Below are 22,992 nucleotides of genomic sequence, written 5' to 3'. Positions count from 1 at the left end.
GTGTGACAGCTTACGACACCTTAGAACCAGCGCCGTTCTTTGTACAAACACACGGCAACAAGTCTGTGTAAACGAAGCCGTCATACTTGCTAAGTCTGTTAAGTGTTACTAGTGTTAAAAAAGGGGAACGTTTTGGCAGGAGTCGTTCGTAAACGCAACCTTGTTTGCTCGCTCGCCACCGACAGGAAACAAGGCCTTGGTTTTTGTCAAGATACTGGTTTACACCTGTTTCGACGCATGTGCTAGATGCGGTGATTTATAATAATCGAGACGAACAAAAGACACCCATACCTACTGCCTGTTGCCTCAACCTTATGACAGCCAGTCAAGATCTGAATGTGCTGATGAAGTACACTACTTTATCCGTCCTGAAATAGTTACGTAATTGTAGGACTGGGTTAAGTAACCGGATGTAGGAGGGTAAGAGGTCTTCAGTAGGAGGATATTTTTGTCGTCGCCCTTCGTGTCGAAACTTTCACTTAATACGAAACTGAGAGTAAATATTCCAGTATCAGAAGTAAACATTTAACAATGTTTTCGTGTGGTATGCAAGCGTGCCGTGCGACCGAAAGACAACTAGTTACTTTTATAGCTGTATTGCGGTTAACAGGAAAGTTATTTCAAGCCTCCCCTTGTATTTTGACCTGGAATATCCATATACGTATTAGGTTGCGTCAAGTGTACTATACGTTGATCACCAAGCTAACTAAATATAAACGCCAAAGTCATTTCCTGTTCTCTGGGAATCTGACGTCATATCCTGTACTCAGACCAATTAAATGCCCTCTAGTTCACAGCACCAGCTTCAGATATGTCAACAGCACAGAATTCCCGGGAGACAACACACCCTTCTGAGGTGCACCGATTCACTACAAACGGGCGAATAAAGGGACAGAGTCACATGAGTTCAAACCTTCCTTGTTTTATACTAAATACTTCTCAAAATTACTTTTTACAGCTTTGCAGTTAGTTTAACACTTTGGCTCGACGGTAGCATGTCCTGATAACTGACTTTAACTTGAAGCAAGGGTGATCTTTGTCAAAATTGACTACAAGTCGTCCACATGCACATTTTGTAACCAGAATCATGGAACACATCGCTTATTTGTGAGAGACGAAATCGAACCAGATCTAACCAAGAGTACATAGTCGTTACAAAATACCATGTATTCACGTTAGCCTAGCATATATCATATCTATCATGTTGTTTGAACTTCGGCAAATTAAATTGAATGCACATATCTAGCGAACAACATTAATCATCACACAATAAAGATTAACGTCATGTCGGCGATATGTGAAATGTTACAGGTAAGAAAGAATCAGTCGGATAGAAACAATATGCTCTACATGTCACCAAAATACAATTGTATACCTTCATTTGGCTATCCATAAACCGCCGTTGCCTGCTAGAAATAAAACTACTTTGTTACACATTTCTACAGAATCATGTTTAGAATCTATCTAAAAGTGTACCATTAGAAGTTATACGCTGTTTGATACTCTGCTTAGTTTGAAATAGATAGCCTTCTACGGAAGTTCAGCTTTCTGTGGAGTATTTCTGCGTCATCGCTTCCTGAGAAGGGCTCAGGACTGATCCAGGCGATGTTTGTCTGTAATTTCTTATCGTACGCCTGCGTATCTAAGAAATTATGGCGATGACTATGTCGCGTTCCCAGACGCTGAGACCTTCCTGTTTACAGGAACCGTTCCCTTGGTCACGACATAATTGATAAGCTGATAAGTGGGTATATGGAAACAAGCTTTTGGACAGATGCCAGATATATAGGACAAGCACGCGGTGTCTGCAGGCGTTTGTACCTTCGCTAAAGATAGCCTAATGTCGGATCATGTACTGGCGTCAATGGGGCATGATTATATTTCTAAAGATTTTAAAGAAAGCAAAACGTTAAGGAATTGATATTTACAAAAGGTACGTTTTTGATAAGATTTAGTTGATAGCCAGAAAGTCAGACGAAAACCTACTGTTATGTCAGACAAAAATGTTGTCCTACCCTTTAATGACTCACTCCTTGATTGTAATTTGAACTCAGCTACATTTAAATGAAATCAATTGAAATGCTTAGTTCCTAGAAATGTCAATCTTTGATGATGTAGATGGTCTTCTATGACGAGTCCGTTGTTAATGTCGTTGCCGTTGCCGACTTGACGCTCTGTCATTGTGACGCGTTATGGCGGTGCCGGTCCCACGATCCCATGTTCATATTCGGGGTAGTACCTCTCCATGATCTGGTCGTATCTGTTCTCCTGTTGCTGTATGATGCTATACTGCCTTCTCGGGTAGTGCTTGGCCTTGAAGATGATGTAGGCCGCTATCATGAAGAGCCAGTACACCCCGTACACGCACCCTCCTATAATGAGGAATATCTTCTTCTGTCGGTCGAACGGCTGGCCCCACTCCGTGTATATCGTGTAGCCGAGCCCGCTGAGGAGGATGACCCACCAGATCACCAGGGGGATGAGAGGGATGTAGTTGGTGATGACCTTCCTTCTCCCCGAAGTGCCCCACGTGTTTTTGTTGATGGTTGCCAGGGCCCAGAACTTCGTGGGCAGGAGACTGGTGAAGTAGAGGATGGAGTAGATGGAGAGGAACAGCATGATGAGGCGACGGGACAGGATGGTGGCGTAGATGCTTTTGACGATGCCGATGATCTGGATGAGGTGAAGGAGGAACATGATGTTCCAGAGCTTCCCGTTGAAGATCAGCTGCATGGTGGTGATGGTCAGGAAGATGGGAAAGAGTCCAGCAAAGACTGAGTCGTAGGTCATCCACAGGGAGTGCTTGTGGAACCACAGGGCGTTGTAGAGCCACTCGCGGTAGTAGGACTTGGTCCAGCGCGTCTGCTGGTTCAGCCAGCGGAGGTATTTGGAGGGGGTCTCGGTCAGACAGCGTGCGCGCCAGGTAAATTTTGTCCCATAGCCGAGGCTCAGGATGCGGTTGGTCAGGTGGCGGTCGTCGCCGAAAGTGCACTTCGACCCGCAGAAGAACTGCGAGTACCACTGCTCCAGGACCTCCTGGACAAGATGGCGGCGGTACATGCCCAGCGGCCCGCTGATGCACGTGACGCAGTTGAAGAAAGATTGACAGGCGCGTTCGACATTGAAGGCCATCCAGTATCGCAGGCAGCTGAGGAAGGAAATGAGAGAGTCGTGCTTGTTGAGTATACGCACGTCTCCCACCACAGCCCCTATGTACTTATACTTGTCCAGGACCTTTGCAAGTTCTCCTGCGCACTCTTGGTCCAGAATGGTGTCTGAGTCACACACCTCTATGTAGTCTACCGTGTCAGCGAGCGCCTTGAAGCCCGTGTATAAGGCCTCACGCTTCCCTCCCCACTGCTGCATGATACAGTTGTAGGGATGATCGGCCACCATCTGTAGAATCTGCCTCGGCGCCTCCTCAATGTCCTCCTCCTCCATGTCTTCTATGGAGCTAGTGCTCCCTCCTCCGGTCCTGTGGGAAAGACGTAACGTCATACAAAACAGGTTATGTTTAAGAACATGTTTTATTCTGATCTATCACTGACAGTCACTGACAGTGATCTATCACTGACAGTGCATCTGCGATATATTTGTCAGTGTTCCACCGTGCATATATTTTGCTGCTCCTTGTAACACATCCTATATGACCGTACGACATAACAGTTAGCAATAATCACGCCCGAGTTTCGGTCTTTTATTGTCATGGCTCTCCAACTAGAGTTAACTATCATGGCTTAAAACATTCTCTGCGCTTCAACTTGGCAAGGGTATATGTTTCAGTCTCATGCAATGTTTTCCATGTCTGGTACCCTGGGGCTGATTAAGGAATATGTCCTGAATACCTATCAACATTAACAGTGAAATGTACACAGAAACACATTCCGTATCAACCCACACCATACATTACACCTCATTACACATGTCTGGCAAGAAATCCAAGTTCCGCTTAAGTTGCCAGATCAAATTGCGGGGAGTTATATTTAGTCTATCAAAAGTAAACTTCATGATAACAGATTTGGCCGGCTTTAACCTAAGCCATTAAAATGGCACCATTTAGCTGTCGTTATAATTTAAAACCTTCTGTTATCAGGCAATAAACAACGCGTCGATGCGTCCCGATTGCTTACACCGTGGGCACATTTGTCGTAGGTCGTCGTACGATTTTTGGAATTTTTAAAGCAGACAGTGACAGAACCAACCGCCGACAAGGATCTTTGGCAACCTTTCATGTATTACAAGACAACTTAGTTTGACGGAAACGTCACGCACAACTACCACAAGAGCGCCTTCAGTTCAAGATCGCACGACGATTGTACGACATATGTAACAGAGCCCTTAGAAGTCGCGCAAACGAAAGGAAGCATTCTAACCTGTACGTGTGCCAGTTGTGCTGCCAGTAGAAGGTCGCCGTCTCCTTCTTCCCCATGACGTCCACGAAGATGTCCCTCATGTAGCAGTCGTCGTCGTCATTCCCGTCCACCACCATGACGATCTTCAGCTTGGGGTAGTTCAGCAGTTTGGCCGATAGGAGGCACTGTCGCATCAGCTCGGGGTCCTCCTTGGTAGGCGGCGATGAGCAGGCCGACCTTCTTGTCGCTCTCCTCGAGGTCGTCCTCTCCGGCGATCCGACTGTGCTCCAACAGGGCGGCTACACTCTGTAGTCAAGAGTCAGAACAAAAATCCTAGTTAGATGGTCCTTGAATAGTTTTATCAGGTTGGTAAATTACTGGTTAAAAGAGTTTTGTCTCACTACCAGAGATGTAATGCATAGGCTACTACGTAGTAACTTTGTTGCGTGGATTTATGGGCGTTGTACATAGGCATATATTTATGCATTTCAACAGTATATTAGCATTGTGTTTGTTTTACAAAATCTTCATGAATAGAAAAAAGACAATCAGTGCACTTTTACTAGAACTACTAACACTTTCAACAGGGCTTTGGCAAAACGATACGACAATAGAATGATGAGAGCAGACAAGCAATGGACGATGACATACATAATGTTCCGTTTTAATATGACAAAATATGAAAGCAAGTGCGCGGTCACATTCATGATAGGTCGTCGTATGATTGTGATGTCATAGCTATAACAACGAGTGGAATCATCTCTTCTGTCACTGGCACATGTACCTGTATGATGAGATGAAGGACCATGATCCCTCCGTACAGGCCAAACGCAAAGTAGTTGTCGTCGTCCTCTATGAAGACGTAGCCGGTGGCGTACACGGCGATCATGCCTATCAGCATGGCCAGGAGAAACGCTGTCGTCACGATCACACGGCATACTTTCCAGCCACCCCTGCACAGACCTGCCACAGGACGGAAAATACACCGTCTGTAAGTTAGGAATGTTGCATCTCTCTGATAGCACTGGGCTGTATGACATGTGTACCAACTGTTGCTACCGGCAAAGGCATGCGTTTCTCACTTCCATATATCAGTCAAACTGAGTAGATAGCCTACAAGGAACAGTGTGTGCATGAGGCTTACCCATGTCTTCTGAAACGTCAGATAAGGAAAACTTAATTCTTCATCAGTCATAAACTTTCACGACTGACGATGAGACAACTCACCAACTGCACACCGCATTCAAACGGTATAAACGGTCCATTTGTATTGGCAAAAGCAATTTTTAAACTTTGATCTTCATCACTATTTACCAAAGAGTAAGTAGTAGTGGGTTTCAGTTTGTTGATAGCGAACTTGTTTATCCGTATTACTGAGTGTCGAAAGAACGGAAAGGGGCTGTTTATACCGACTCTTGACCCAACACCGAAAAGGTGTGAACGCGACAAATTGTAACAAATGAGTTGTGATCCTGGTTTGGTAAATCGTGGAGTGATCGGGGACAATCTAGTACAGACTGGCTTTGTAAGAGAGTCATAGGCGACGATTTTAAACGTATACAGTTCTTTTACTTTTAAACTGAAGTATGCACACCTGTGGTAATGATGTTTATGTTGACAAAAGTATGAATTCTGATACCGCCTTCTCATTCCATCCTGTGGGTATGAAGGACAGCAGATGTCGGATCATATCTACGCCCCGTCCAAGTGATGGTGAGGGGGTCTTGTGGTTAGCATTGTTAGTTTGAATCTGAAGGTTTTGAATCCCTAACCGGCAATGCTGTGCCCTTGGGAAAGGGGCCTAACACTTATTTCCTCAATGAATGGGGCAAATCTATACGACCTTGGATACCCGGAGACTATCCGGAACTGTGCCTTATCCTAACCCATTCAGGTACATAGAGTTAGATAGAGACGGTTTTGGATACAATAGCCCTCCTGTACACCACCCTATTGGCATGGCAACTTTTGCATCACATTTTTCTTCACTCACTGGAAAGTGGGATTTGCCAATGACGATAAATGCCAGTCATGTCTGATCATGTTTGCTCCGGCTGAGTACATTCATTGTTATTAGTAAATCACACTTTTGAAGTGTGAGCTCTGCATATTTTAAAACTTCATGTCCCAGATAAGTCTGACAGGCACACCTGGAAATGGTTGCCTAAACAACAGCGGTACATGTCAGGTGAGCCTGATAATGGTTGCCTATAAGCAAATACCGGCCAGTGGCAACTATTACTGGATGTACCTGGCATTTATAGTCATTGGTGCATTTGTCGTTTAGTGCTTGCCTCGTGTGGTAAACTCGAATCCGTGCGTTTCAGGGGCATAGACTGTCGACATGTCGCACAACCATGTCGTAAATATCGTCATGCTGTTTTCCATCGCTTCAACCTCGCAGGGAGCTCGGCCGTGACCTCCAGATCAATTAACCTATCAAGTAGGATACATTTGGCATTCCTGAAGCAGCTTCGGACGAGAATCCAAGGTAGCCTAATTGGAGCTACTTAGTACACGTAAATGTTGGCTTGCAGGTGTCTAATAGCTTTCCGTTGTGTTTTGTTTTGGACACTTGAAAAGTATGAATACTCTCAAAACCAGAGACAAATATTCATGGAGATTGACATTATCTTATCTCAGACTTTTAGCTTGAATACTATTCATCCGTCACTGGTGGTGTCCTTGACTTGTACACGCTTATAAATCCATCCTCCATCCTTACCGACACTCGGGCAGGGCTTGGAATGCCTCTGGGCTCACTAACGTTAAGACACGTGAAATCAACAGGAAGAAAAAGACTTAAACAAACAGCGAACCGGCATTGGCAAGAAAATCCTAACAGTCGGTCGAGCATTGGAACCCGTCCAAACGTGCTGTGGACAAGAGACATTGACAGCAATGGTCCATCCTCGACGGTTCACTGTTACCTTTTGCTCAGCAAATTCCTCAGGAATGACGCTAGTTCAACTTCTCAATGACACATTTCCACTTGATGCAGATCGTTGTAGCCACTCAAAACTTTCCAATACGTCATGATTGCTTTAATTTCAAATTTCTTGTCTGAACGTTAGACTGAATGACTTTCGTTACACCACTGTGTTCCTAAGACTAATTTCTCACACTTTTCTCGTTCTCATCAACAATGAAGGACGAATGGCCACTAATTTGTAGCCTGTAAATTTGTAGACGATATCGCAAACTGGGTGCATGTATCCTGCGAAATTCAGCTGTCTTGTTAAATGTCTGTCTCCGAACCTTGTCACAGCCTGCTTGAAGATAATACGACATCAAAATCGTCCGACGATCTACGACGAATGTGCCCGTCATGATTTAGCACATCGTTGGCGAGCACCACTTCAGGGGACATGGTCATCCCCGGAGATAAGAACCTTCTGGAGTAAAGCACTAATTACACTGGCTTTGAAGATCTGACATTGTTCATTAAATGAATTGATGCTTTGTGTCGCTCTGTGTTCATTTTGATGAGTGGTGAACAAAGTGGAAAATTGGAAACAGCCGTACTGTACCACACCGACCCCACCGTTCTCACGCTGGGCACCGCCCCAGTTGGTTCAAATGATGACACATTAGAAGTACGTCCTACAGGCATCTAGTTGGTAGGAACGTGCATTCTTTTACGACGTGGTCATATTCGTCGTAAGTCGTCGTACGGTTATGATGAGGATCCTTTCAAAGAGGATTCTTTCAAAGGGGCCATGACACAAGTTTCCGACCCACGACAAGTTCCTCTAAGACAGCCTTTTTCGTAACAAGACAGCTGAATGTTACTGCGACACAAGCACGACTTTCCCAAGAAAGCCCTCAGGTTGCGATCGTACGACGATCGTGCGAAAAAATATGAACGGGCCCTAAAGGTAGTACGGAGCCTATATCTACTTCTGAAACCAACTCACGTAACAGATATAATCGCCCATTCTTGCTCTTTATACATTCATAGAATCGAGCCCTATGAGAGGACTACATGAAGCCCGGAAATTCGAACCTTGCCCCTCTTTGCACAACAAGCGGTCAGAAGGAGAAAGCCAAGCCGCCTGTACCAGGTCTGTCTGTGCGCTTGTGTGCTGGTGGTTCTGCTTGGTATGAAACACATGCCTTCACCTCGACGTGACTGAGAAACGTTTACGTTTACATCCTTCATCAGTACGTGCACACATGTCAGTTTGAAACTTGGCCAAATTTATCGCCTGTGTTTTATCTGTCTTATGGGAGACTCCTACTTAACATAGGAGACCTCGCCTGGTACAGTCATGTGTGTGCCAAACTGGGCCACGATGTTCTAAGTCTAGCCCCTAAAGAGGAATAACTATATTAAGATATTCTCAAATATTTTACCTATAACATCCTCCTTCATCTACCTAGAATTGAGCGATTTCATAGGTTTGACAGGATGAAAAAAGTTTCATTTAGATCTACGTCCTGATACAGAAGAGACAGAAAGAAATTCGCATTCCGGGTGAAAACATAAGGAAACATAGCCTGCAATTTGCATGGCCCGTTGGATTCCCCTTCAAACGTTTTGATGTACGATCCGTACGAGTCCCCATCAAGAGATTTGTAATGTTCCTAGTCCATAAAACGTCTATCAGAAGGTGGTTCAAGTTTGTTTACACAATTGGAGCAAATGACCGGAAAGTTGTCCGACTTAAAATGAAATTAGAGATTCCAGAGAAGAGTTGGAAAAGTAATCATCTGTAATAAAGTTACATAAGGTCCGCATTTTACTAGACAGCAATGGCTGAGAGACCGTACAGCGACCACGTTTGGATTTGTGTGACCCTTGATTTTACAATTGGAATATGATGCACGGTGTGAAAGTATTGTTTGAAACACAGCAAAGCACACAAAACGTTTTTAAAAATCTAAATCTGTTCTTCATGTATGAGATTTGTTGACCTATCTATCAAATTTTGAGCCTCTCTATAAGCTAGTGGAAATAGGGTGCAACCTGACATATGTTGCCATGAATTTACAATATGTGAAGTAAAATACTGCATGGAGAGTTGAACAGTACCGGGCGTCTACTTTCCAAGGACACGTACCACCGTGAAGGAGATAGAGAGGAGAAACCAGGTGCCAACCAGGTGATACGTTATGTTATTTCTGCATGTTTGGATGAAGTAATCCTATATCTTGTCGCATGTGCCGTCACGTCCGTGTCCTGACCCATCCAAGGCCACCGATCCGATTTCATATTTCCCGAATGATTTAGATTTCTCAAGGACGTAAAACCAGAGGAGATGTCATGTACCAGTGACGGTCTAATCCTGTGCAATTTGGCTGGAACAATAAACAACAGGGTCCAAGCGTTTCTGTCCTGACCCGGCTAGCCGAGTGTGGGAGGGGGGCTAGATGTCACACGTGGGCGCGGTGTCTATTCAGCTTTATGTACAGCATTACCACGTTCGCACAAGCAATAAGCCACATCTAACAAGGAGAGGCTTTTGCAAGTTTAAATGTACAAAATGTTTATAGTGTTTTGATGGTTTTTAGATTTTCTTGTTTTCTATGCTGTATACCACGTGTAGTTATCTTCGTACTTAGCCCTTTGGGGCATGAATAGAGTTTCATCATCATTATCGTTAAAGATAATCAATGTACGTATGTGTTATTATGCGTAACACTAAATATTTGAAGTAAAGGCCTTGCGTCATCATCAAGTCATTTTCAGCTCATACAAACAAACAAATAAACAGGCAATACACGTGACATTAGAATTGCTCCGTTGATACTCGAATACTTGCACGTTCAGGGAATCCGCATCCTGCAGGAGCAAAAGCATCCCGCTGACCCAGACTTACTTAGTGGCGACCGGATTAGGGTCAATCCCTTTATCTCTATTACAAGTTCCAATATGTAGATAAAATGCAGAAATTTCATAGTAATCCTATTTTACCCGGTGATTACGGTAACTACTTCGTAGATTAGGGTCCTTCCTGGTGACCTACAAACCTTATTCTTCGGACTGGTGACTAACTACGATGGTCGTGTAGTGGACAATGATGTAATGCAGCAGTTACCATACGTAAGTCAATGTCAAATCATCTATTGTTGTATACATGCTATAAATAGCTTCAGCATGGAGCAAACGTCTGAATGTACAGTCTTGAGGCAGTCATACACAACATGAAAGTGACTACACCACTGACAGAAACGTCTACGGGCTTCTGTGACATCAAATGGCAGAGGGTGTTAGGATCCATGGCTGGAACGTTCATCCTCGACAAGCCAGCCCAGGGCAAACAACACTGCCCATTTGTACCAATTTGTGAAGCTCGGTTGGCTGCTAAACAGTCGGGGCAAGGCGCCTGGAAATAGCGGTATCCACACTGGGACTCCAGCTTTCTACCAAGTATGCAAACTCACTCAGCAAACGCCACCGTCTATTAGTACAGATGTCTGAATCCTGGGTTAGCGTTGGAACAGGTTCCCGGCAGATAGAACAGGCTCTTTTGGAGGGAGAAAATCACGAGACTACAACTCAATAGTATACAGTATAAGTCTTCATAATTATGTAAAAATGCTGTCTAGTTGTATTGATGTATTCTAATTAGTAACTCAAGTTTTTGCTACATTTAATGGGTTTATAAGTCCACCACTTTGGCTAGCAGCTCAATGGCATTGGGTATGACAATCTATATTTGAGTGACTTGTTGGGAAGTGTTCGGGTAACTGCAAAACTCCACACGTCAAAAACACTATCAGCAACACTTTGATCTTCAGGTGATTCCCTTGTCATGTAGCAGAGTCGGACATGGCATGCAGCGAGTCAGGCCTTGCAGGTCACAACGGTTTTGACATGTTTATGAAAATCTCGAGCTACGCCAAAGCGTTGAAAATATGATTCAAGCCAGGTTCTCTGTTCTGGAACTCATCACTGATGTTCACGGTTTGGGGTCATTCCGGTCGCTCTATGTGTTTGGGTAGTCTTTACCCCACTTTGTACAGATTGACCAGACTACGTGACAATCTACCCGATACTAAAAGTCGTTTACTAGATCGAATTTGATCACTCGATGATCTACATGTACTCGGACAGAATTTTATCCATGATCTGTCGAACAAAATGATAGTTGGAGGACATCATGTTAAGGATATGCCGCCGGTTAATTAAATCAACTGTGCAGTATGAAATTCAAGTGGCAGAAATATATCATTGGTGTGTATCTAAGTCAATAGTGGACAAAAACTAATGATTTTGTTCTCGACGAACATATTCATTGAAATGCCCATGCTGGCATTTTCATCCTCATCCACGTTCTTTTCAAACTATATCTATTTCGTCGTCTTAATCTCTAGCTAAGTATACAGGCATATGTTTGTTATCTGTGGTCGTATCCTCTGACTTGATAAAGGTGTACATGTTATGTCACAACTGCCACTGTGGACAAGCAATAAAGTACACAACATCATCACGCCCTCTGGCGGAATTATGATCAAATGGTGATGGGTATAGTTATAGAAAAACGTACAACGCACTTTATCTCAGTTCGTATCAGAAGCTCAGAATACATTTGGTATACCGGTGCATGTAGAAACATAGTCTACCCGTCGGAAGTTCACTATATAAAAGAAAAATGACCTCTGTTTGTTGATTTACTGGTATGTAAACTATTTTCGTACGTAGAATGCCTGGGTAACTCATCAGACATCTGCTGGTCCCTGTATCTAGACTAGGGGTGCCACGGCCAGTATGTTTTGTCCTGGTAAGGACGAATCAACCAAAATTCACACATGTTTTTCTGTACTGTCCAAATTCTGTGCCACAGTTCCGCTGTTTGTGTTGCTATTTGAATCTACTGCACAGCCAATGGTAAGGTCATGGACAGATCGTGCCCCAAGCGCGGGAAACCGTCAAGTGATTGACAGAAGAAGCAGATGGTGGTGCTCCCAACTTGGCGCTGTGAGCGGAAATGAGCCGGTAGAACTAGCATCGTACCGATTGTTGATAATTGTTAACTGGGTCGTAAGCGGTTAAAAAGTTTGTTGAATGGACGAACGGCCAGGCTAGTGGACACGAGATTGAGAGGTCAAGTGTTCGATTCCTAGCTAGACAAAGCGTCTAGACAACAAAGCGTGTAGCTAGGAAAGGTTTTCAACTGTTTGCTATGTCGTACTTCCCAAGACTTGTATGTATATGGAACAGTTTGGATGTCAGTCTGAGAACTTTGGGTTTAAATGTCTCTCAGCCACAACACTTGAATACCTTCAAAAGACAGTTGATGTTACGTTTACATAACAGGTTTAATGCGGTCTATGACACCGATGCTGCATGCAGCTGGATATCTTTTTGCAGATGTACGACCTGTATGGCCACAAGGCCGCGATAACTGCCCTATAGTTGTCACTATATTGTTATATATCTTAATATGTTATTGTATGTTGTCATTTAAATTGTCTATTTTTGTATCATTACTGTTTTATAATGTATTTTGTATGTGGAGAGACAACTGGCAGAGGTGCAAATATGCACCTGTTTTGTCTCTCCTCCATGCTACTTGATGTTGCATTGGAAAGTCTAATAAATAAATAAACACGATTTTCTCTCTCTGCACCCAGGTGTAAATGGTACCTGATGACTTGAGGAGGAACAGATGGGTGAAGTAAACGGCTGGGCTCCACTAGAACACAGTGGATCTCGCTCTATGGATATAAGATATATACCAGAGCCTCAGCTCCAACAGGTCTCCGTACCTCACATGGAAGTAATCTAACACACCAGTCTCCCCTCTCCATCCCAGTCCCGGGCTGTAGGGTGCCCGTTAGAGCGACCTCTGGCAGGTGCCCTGCTAAGTCCTGATTACCCAGACTCCTCCGGGATTCGGAATAGTTGTCAGCGGCACGCCCGGCCTTTTTGAACAGCGCATTTTGTCTGTGTTAGGTGGCTGACCTATCGGCATTCTCTATAAAACCTGTCTGTCTGGAATTCGCCATTCTAAAAAGGTCGTCAAATAGGGGAGAGAAACTTTCACCCTGAGTAAATATTTCTTTTCCGTCTGTGGTTCGGGAGTTTCGCCTGCCAACTATCTGCCAGGGAATGTTTGCGATCACTGGTGTATTATCGCAAAGGAAATGCATACGAAAGATTGAATTCGTTTATTGCGCAAAATTGTTACAGAGGATACACGTTTTATTACAACCTCTGAACAGTAAATCAAAGATCTCATATCTCCGTAAAATCTTCGGGGGTTTTGTCAATTTCGTATTATATTTATTATTGTGAATTTTTCTCTGATTTGGTCTATGCAGTTTTCTACTGGCTCCATTATAGTCCATACTACTGCAACAGGCATGCATAGAGGGAAATCGAAGACAGGAAATGAGATAACCTTTTCTACGACCTTTGACCTAACCTCCTGCTAGTGTCCCTAACACGGACACAACCAAACATACAGACACACCGACCTCCACAGACGGAGGTAATGAAGCTACAGTTTCCTTAGTTGATATCAACCTAATCTATTGTACTTGCTATAAACTTTTCGCTTGTGGACGACAGTGGTAACCACACCAGGCGGAGGATGGTACCGAGTCAATGTAAGTATAAGAATAAAGTTGTGACCTAAACCCGTTTGGGGCCACACATTCCAGAGTAACTACGTCCTGTCACCTGAATATAATCTCACTCCAACCGTTTTCAATTCATGCCCGTGTTACCAATTTAGCTACTGCTTTGAGTTCGTATCCAGGTAGTACGGGGAGGAATTACTCCGTTTCCCCTCCTGGGGCCAGGCATTCTGTCATACCAGAACAGATTGAACTTGATGTTGACTCTGCTTGGATAAGAAAGCCGCTCTTGTAGCCTGGATGCCAGACTGTTTCCAGGGTCTGCACAGGGAACTCCTTTGCTCTAGGGACAACATGAAATTGTACCATAGCCCCCTTCCCACAGCCTAAGTCAGGAGGGCCGGCTGTAGTAAGATTTTCTGGGGAAGGGGGTATGTTGTCCCTCGAGCCAAGTAGCTGGTCTGTGCAAGGCCCTGACAATGGTCTGGCTCCCAGGCTGACGCCCTGGGGTTACCTAGATTGTATATCATTTGTGTTATAGCAGTCAACATTTGGTGGGTCTAAGGTCAAAGACTTCATTATTCCCCACTGAGTATATCCGTACTATTCTCCCTATAGGGTGATATCACAATAACTGCATTTGTTGTTGAACTGGCACACACCCGTCTTGTAAAAGGGCATGATTTTCATACAAATGGTGTACCCATATGTGACTGACATCTTATAAAAATTGATTGATTTTCAGAATGTTTCTTAACCTTCTAACGTTCATAAAACTGGGCAGAAACTATAAACAGACTATAAACAGAGGCAAGAAAAGTGCCAAAAATGAAGGTGGGGGGTATGGGCGTGGATAGTTGGCCTTGGTGTATGTAACTTACACGTGAATCATCCATGGTGTTATTCACAAGTCGCTGTGTGACTTTTATCTCTTCAAAGATAAACCTGTCCTCCTCTACAAAAAGCCCTCGGGGGAAACCTGGCAGAATCTTTCGAAATCATTTAATTCACGCCCAAATCTTGGAAATACTCTCATTGGACCCATCAGGGGACCTTTGTGGCGGTGACCTTGACGGTTTAACGCTTATCATAACCTCTATTGACCTTTCTGACCCTTCTGTCAGCCAATGAAGGCTTCAGGTTACCGACGCCATCTAGAAAAATTGAACCAGTTTAACAAACACCACCTGTACAAGCAACAGAACACCTCGGGGGAAAGGGATTCATGGCATCTTCCTACATTGGTGAGGTTTATGGGTTTATGCATGGAACGATACGTGATGATGGAGACAATGTCAGTCATTTATGCGAGTCTTTGACGCCAAGAAAACATCTTAAAGTCATTTGGGGTACTTATAAATTAACTAAGACATTTTTCATCAAAGGCCCATCAGAAGGACAGACACAGGTATGCGACGACAATCCCCAAACGACTCGCTCGCGGAAGGACCTAGAGGCTGACAACGACAGCCTGAGGACACCTGTTGGTCTCCGGGCGATCCCATAGCCCCGCTCACCTCCGTGAACACACAGATACAAAATAGAAACAGGGACAGGCAGTCACTGACTCAATGGTCAAACTGCGAACAGAAATGCTATCATAGGTTGAACTGTTAATTGCGATGGACAGTTAGGATCGGTCAGTTAAGAGTCATGTAACATAACGAAGCAACAGGTGGCCGCCGACAGCTGTCTTCTGTCCGTCTTCTCTATAAATACTAAGGAAATAATGCTGTGCAGTAATGCCTCATCTAAAATGGGAAACATTGTAAAAATACAATTAGCGAGACCTGCGCGGAAAAAAATACTGTAATCAACTCAATCCCCTGTGACTTTTACTTCAAAATCAACCTGTAAAGTGTTCTTGAAGCACCATCATCTAGAGGTGCCAAATTAGAACAAGATGATGCCCCGTGGTCCCAAAGAGTGCATGCGTGTGGCATATCATGATCTTAGACAGATTTCACACATTGCTACCGTGCGTATGCTTAAACTGTATAACTGTTTGGAAGTGACATTCAAAGAGAAGTGTCTTTGTTTTCTACCGTTAATATGAAAAGCAATACGGTATAAACAGATTTGATTGGCATCTTTAGAGACGCAGACCACCCGATGGTAGTTAATAATTTTACATAAAACCCTGCACCTTACACACCAGGGGAACCTGTCATGACAGTGGAGCTCATTACTACTGTTCATCGTGTCTAATTTTGCCCGACTGATCTTGAGTTTTTCCACCCGCCGTTTTGATTATGAGGTTCTCGGGCTGCTCGGCAACGTCATAATTACAACAGTCGGCGCTGGTGTCAGATCGTGACGGCACGGAAACGTGGCGGGCCCGGTGGATTTGTGACCAGTACCCGTGATTTTCTGCTTTGACGCTGATAGCCTATTCCTATAGGATCCTGCTCTAACCCTGTCTAGTTGTGTGTTTGAGTGATGAATACAGTAGCGGCATGGGGTCTTCCAAGATGGCGGCAAGGTCGAGGACGGGTCAAATCCAGTGTCACGTTACAGAACAACGCCGTCCAATCACATGCCAATCCCGTGTTCGGGATTCACCAGACACGCCGGGAACTTGTCTGGAGCCCGCTCGTCAAATTCCAGACATAAATCGTGGATGCACGAATAAATCTGTCCTGTGTAAGCAAAGATGAGGACGATATTAACTTTGACAATAGAACTTGGGATTTAACAGAGAAGAAGAACATTATTCTCTGCATGTAAATGATTTTGGAACGCTTATAAAACCTGATTGTTTCTTAACATCCTATTACTATTGCAAAATACTACAACGACCCTGTGATAACTACTTATTACCTTGTATGGCTGAATCATGATGCAACAATTTTGATATACTTTCATTATGTCGCAATGCATGCGTATGAAAGCGTTGAAATTGGAATCTGTATGTACTAGGTCATCTGATGTGACAGTTTACTCTGGAAGATAGGGCAAATATTTACCCTAATTAACTGGTCAGAAAATATGTAACCTCCGGCCATATGAGCTCAGGACAGGGCGTTTTAAAAACGAACATGGGGTAACGATACCAGAGCTGACATTGAGATTTCGTCGGTATTCCAGCCTCAGGGTTGGTTTTAATGCCCACACTCTGTCTGACACGACTATTAGATAACTGTGCTTATCAAAACATGTGTTCAATCAGTCAACTCAACCAGCAAGAACAGAGCGTGCTTTGATCTATGGACGACCACTTGTCTTTTACGATAGAAAGGAAAGCAGTTTCCATTTCATTTGGTAACATTTCGTGCCTGGGCCCTTTAGTGGCCAGACATGAGAAGACCGGATGCACCGGTGATGGATTTATCATTTATCACTGGACGACAGGTTAGTTTGCCCCTGTGACTTCTCTTCACTATGTCTCTGTGGTATACTACTTATATATCGTGGACTGAAAAACGACTGACAAAAACGCGATGAGTAGTAGATCTCTAGAGTAGTGGATCCTATATTGTAGGAGTGAGTCATTCTTTTGCCCTATCACACATCCAGCATTCCTACGATCGGCTCCCGACCTCTCCCCAACTTAAGTCGGTGCTGGGTTGCCGGAAAGTATACCCATCCTATTCTAGTTCCAGCTTGCTCCTTTTGCCGCATCCAAGCAGAATATTACTTTTTCCGGCTACTTCCGGATCTGACTGAAATTAGTACACGGCTAGCGCAGACGACGTTTCAAAAACTGCCAACCACATGACATGACGTTGCTTAACGACTAGTTCCAAACCAAGGTCTGGGAAAGGTCGGGAGGCCATGGTCGGCTGTGTGTGATAGGGCTTGAAGTTTCATCCGTTACCAAGTCTGTATAGTTTTAAATTCTAGTAGTCAACGTTACTTCGCTACTTTCAAACACGATGGTGACATTTTAGATCTTCACACTGAGCTGTTATTTGAATCTTGAGTCGTTAAAATCGTACCGCGGTACTGTCAGGTCGCCAAGAAAGTCCTTTCCATGTTAGGACTCTGTGACGTTACCTAGGTAACGGCAGGCGACATTGGCCCCCACTCCCTTTGGCTGCTAGCTCGTCCCCACATCTGGGCCGGGAACTCGGTGAGGTCGGGCATACCATCTACCTGACATTGACCGTATCATCCGGCATGCCCCCTCGGGTCAAATTATTGGTGCCAGAAGTGAACAGGCGCCCGCTGGGTGAGACTTCTGGTCCTATCGGCATCTGACTACCCGTAAATGACAATACCGTGCATTTGATAAACCTACTCTATTTCTATCTTTAATCGTTGTGTACATACCTGACAATTCATTTAACCTGTCAATCTACGAAATACGCAGGATAGGCAAGTTAAATCTGGAAACTGGAATGAATCACACAACACCTTTAGGCATACTTGAATGTGGAGTTTATGCAGCACAACTATTTGTGATGATGTGCCATTTTTTGCCTCACTAACGGACTTCATCATGTCAAGTCCCAGGATGAGCTTGTCTCCTACAAAACTTGGCCAGACCTTTTGTCTCCATAATAACAGGTATCGGTACACTTCCCGCCAAACAATTATTGGCTAGGTTGGGTGTCGTCTGTTATAGGACATAAAAGGTTTGCTTTGTTATTAAAAAAGACACTGAAACCCCCTTGGCTGTAACAACAGCATGCATCAACATTTTAGGAGGAACAATGACGCATGTGACTGGGACCTTTTTATAAGACCTTATTGTCCCTTTTTGTTCGTCAAAAAAACTTCGATGTTGAATTACCATTGGAGGGGGGGGCATAGTGACGTACAGAAATATTTCAAGGGATAATTTTACTCACATCTCACAAGAATTGATTTTGCAGTCGCATTCCCAACATTCACTGACGGGAATATGTCATCAACATTGCTTCCATGTTCAGAGATATTTAGAGTATGCTTAAGATGTATATAGAGAATAGCATGTATAATTTATATAAAGCAATGTAACTTAGTGCCGCCAAAGGTTCCAACATGCCATACAGTCACCCTGTATATGTATTATGACGGTCGGACGCAGCATGTTTGGTACGTAAAACACAAAACCACCTCAATTCATGTATTGGTGGCTTGTACGTTGATAAACATGTACAAATAAGTATGATTATACGTCGATTCTGAAAACTACGACGTTGACACGAAATTCTTTAACGTAACACTCTGGCGGTTTGTGTCCATCATTGACACGCAAACGGCTTACATCTCACGCGACAACGTTCCTTATACACTGTGATTCTGGTGGTGACACCGTGTTGTGAACTGTGAACTATAGCCACAACATGTAACGTCTGTTACTTCCACGCACTCATATAGTAATAGCAGCTTTCATAGATCAGAAGAGAGCTATAGAGTCTGCTTACATTCGTCGTGCGGTAGTCGTACGATTGTAAACTGATGACATAGTCGTATGTGCATGTGTCGTACAATTAACTTCAGCTATCTTGTTACCGAAAAGGTTGTCTTTATAGACCGTTGGTTCAGTCGCGGCCTACTTGGAAAACCCAGGGCAGCAAAATCGGACGACGATGATGTGATCGGGCCAATACGTTATCATACTTATGAAGAAGATCAAGATTTGGATGAAATAGTGCACCATTTTAATGACGCCCTATATTATAGAAGGGCAGGTATACCATTTGTATTTGTTCTTCTTTGTCAAATATCAGGGGAAAGACAACAATAGTTGTAGTGTCTCATTTGTAAAACATTGCTGAGGTATTTCAAGACGTAGGCGGTAGGTAATAGATATAGCGTTACTGTAAGAACACTTAAGTATTCAATGAGGGTGCCCCCGGCCTGGGGCGCCATCAGTCACAAGGAATGTGTTGTGTTCACTTGACCCTCGTGTCGAAGCAAGCTTTCATCGTCCTTACCGGGAACCTTAAGCAGGTCGTATAGTGTAAACAGGGAGAGACGTTGTAGTATGTTGTAACATCACAGATATGTAAACAACCTCCGCACTCAAACATGGATAGTGGGGACAATGATTTTTCAGTGAAAGTACAACCGATGGAGGAAGGACGACTGTTGAGATATCTAAACTCAAGGGTTTCTCCATTTTCTGATTTAGATACTTATTAGTCACCGTATAAACCCACATAGCTCCAGCGTAGCCAAAATCTCTTGCCGAATGAATAGGGGAGGCGGAAACCTTGAAAGCACCACTGATGAAGAGTTTAACAGGATTCCAGACTGTTACAAGTGATTAAAGTCCACCCCTCGTGGTGCTTATCACAGATTTGGATATACTGGTGAGATAAACAACGGAAGGATTTACCAGGGTAGGTTTAGCCTGGCGCGGGTATTGTTACTTTGATGTTAGATACAAAAACGTCCGAGAAGCATTACATCTGGATTTGCGAGGATTACAATGTGATCTAATTATTGGGTATCTGTGTTCCATTTTTGTGCTCCTCAAAGTGTCATTATAGAAAATGGCAACAGTGTTAAGGATTCGATAACATATATAGATTTATCGGTTAAACTAAGCTTAGGAGTTTAACTGAAGCATTTGTTTTTTAACGGCTAATTAGTCATTATGATTAACGCCAGTTTGAGCACATTGCATAGAATTTGTACCGTTTTTACCGTAATGTAACATGGTAGCGACCCAATGGCCAAAACAGAGCATTGCGATAACAGGGCATGTTAGCTGGTATGAAATACAGGTGGTTGGTTATCCACTTCTAAAACCAACACACACACAAGCAAGCTTCAGGAAATTAAAGGCAATGTATTTGTCGTGCATTCCTACATAATCATTAGAAATCATGTCATAAGATCACTGCATCAAAGCAAGAACATTTATACAGACCTTATGAAGTAAGGACTGTGTGTTATGTAACTTTCCGTGAAAAGAGTTGGACTTATATTGCTCGCGTAAGTTGCACTAGATATATGATATGTGGATTCCATGTATGCAACTTTGGCCATGGGTCCCAGTGATTCAAGCTTGTACATGAGGGTATCTACAATATCGTTAGATAAAGGGTGGATATCCCATAGTTAGTTTGTGACTGTCCATAATATATTCTACCCTTCTTTGATTCGAATTCTACATGAGTGAGTCCTCCTGTACCGTCACGCCGTCACACATATATAGATACACATACTCCACACCATATACATGAAAGGTCCTTCCGACAATGGCAATAACCCATATGCCGTCCTCTGGTGTTTTTACATACATGTAACGGCTCCGTCACGTTGGTCGTAATTCGTCGTACGATTTTGATGCCGTAGAAATTTCAGGCAGGCTGTGATCACATAAACTGTGAGCCACGTCAGCCACTCGGCCTGTTTATGAAATGGAATAACCCTACGTCCCCAGGGCCAGTAACCCACTGTGCATCCATTCAGTACCCCTGACAAAAGAGATGTGTTCTCATGAGGCGAAGGTCGTCACGGGAAGAAACCCTCTATACCCACAAAGGGCAACACTGTACATGTATACAGCTGACGATGATGTACTTCTGACAGCATTTACCGGAACAGGCTCACCAAACAAACACCATCTCCCTGACATGTGTTCTCTACTAGCAACGTTTGGACAAAAACAAGTGCCCCACCCAATTCTGCATGCGTCTTTATGTCAGCTGACTTTTGATGTAGTTACAACAGATGTAGAGATTGGCCTGGGGACAAGTGGCCACTATCTAATAATATGGAATATTAGAGAATTCATAACAAAGCAGTTCTATGTACTACATGATCTAGGTATCTTACCTTACATGGGAAGTAGTCAAATTAAGAAGCATATAGACGCTGTTGTAGTATTTGGCTTTAACACAATAGACGTGCTACTGTGTTTTTCATTCACTGTCTGTGTGCTTATATAAACGATAACAAACCATATTCAATGTATTCGCCTTTTGACGACAACACATGCGTGTGCGTTGATTTAAAAACTTGTGACTGAGAATATGATTTCTGCAATATGCTTATCTTAAATAATTTGGAACTTATGATTGGCATTATGTAACACCAAACAAAGCCTATTATATGCTCTAGTCTACACCAGCTTCCTTAATTTTGGAAAACGTATATCCACATACAGACTAGACAGACAAACAAACACACAGAGACACTGAAGTCAGTAAGATGACATGATGTCCCAGTGCAATAGCGTACTAGTGCGTACTAGCGAGTTCAATTCAAATACTCAGTTCTGGCCAGCTGATGGAAAATGAAATTGGTCTGAAGAGACAAATAACTCGGAAAGCTTGTTTTGTCGGCGTCCATTTAATACCAGCTGCATGAGACTTATGTCGGCAGTGCTGAATCAGGGCTGCATACGTGGAACTTTCGTGGCAGAAGGTTTGGTCTGCGACCGTTTGACACTCTCGCCATCTCAAAATAAAAGATAATGAAGACATCACTTGAAGACTACTTATGCCGCACACGGGCTGACAACCCCGCATAGGTCAGGAATATTTGTACTTAAGACGCATGTGATATGTCATTTGTGACATGTCAGACAACAAAAACATCCTTCGCAAGTGTGTAATAACCTCCCAGATCAGTACTAACTGTCAATCACAGCTATCACTGATTGACTTTTCAACTCAGACTTTGGACTTGCATCATCGGTTTTTTGACCGACCGAGCGGGAATCAAACATCCCCCGACAACATAACTGAAAGGCTTCCGCAATCATTTATTACTGACACGACTAAAATCCTCCGCAGTAACTTACCGGGAGCTCCCGATAGGAACCAGCAACAGCGGGACTCAGGGTCGACTCTGACTTGCTCTTCCATCCTGGACGGATGTTTACTGGTGGATCATTCGGGAGGGGGTGAGATGGGAGCCCGTCCGTGTGGCGGCAAGACCTCGGCACGGTGTCAACCGACACGGAGTTGAACTTGGTGGAATTCCCGAAAGGCCGTGACTGATTTGACGGTTCTGTGGGTGTGGCCACGGGAATGCGACCCCAACGTTCCCCACTCATGCGGTAGCTGCGCGAATCAATTAACAGTCAGCGTGGAATGTCCATTTGTAACGCGGAGTCGCTCGGTTTGGGACACCTTAATTTAGCAACTCCTTGAAACTATTACGCTTAGATGAGATGACGCGCCAACCCGGGCATACCCACCGAAGACTAAATAACATGCGTATCAAT

The 22,992-nt window shown here is 43.7% G+C and overlaps 1 pseudogene; it reads right to left on the bottom strand.

The window, feature by feature from the left end:
- Nucleotides 1-915: 915 nt before the first annotated feature.
- Nucleotides 916-22,992, bottom strand: LOC109485959 (annotated as a pseudogene).

This window comes from Branchiostoma belcheri, unplaced genomic scaffold (genome assembly GCF_001625305.1).
Source record: "Branchiostoma belcheri isolate BF01 breed outbred unplaced genomic scaffold, Haploidv18h27 scaffold79, whole genome shotgun sequence".
Taxonomy (NCBI): Eukaryota; Metazoa; Chordata; class Leptocardii; order Amphioxiformes; family Branchiostomatidae; genus Branchiostoma; species Branchiostoma belcheri.
The sequence above is the reverse complement of the archived record's forward strand: the minus strand, read 5'-3'. Positions and strand labels throughout refer to the sequence as shown.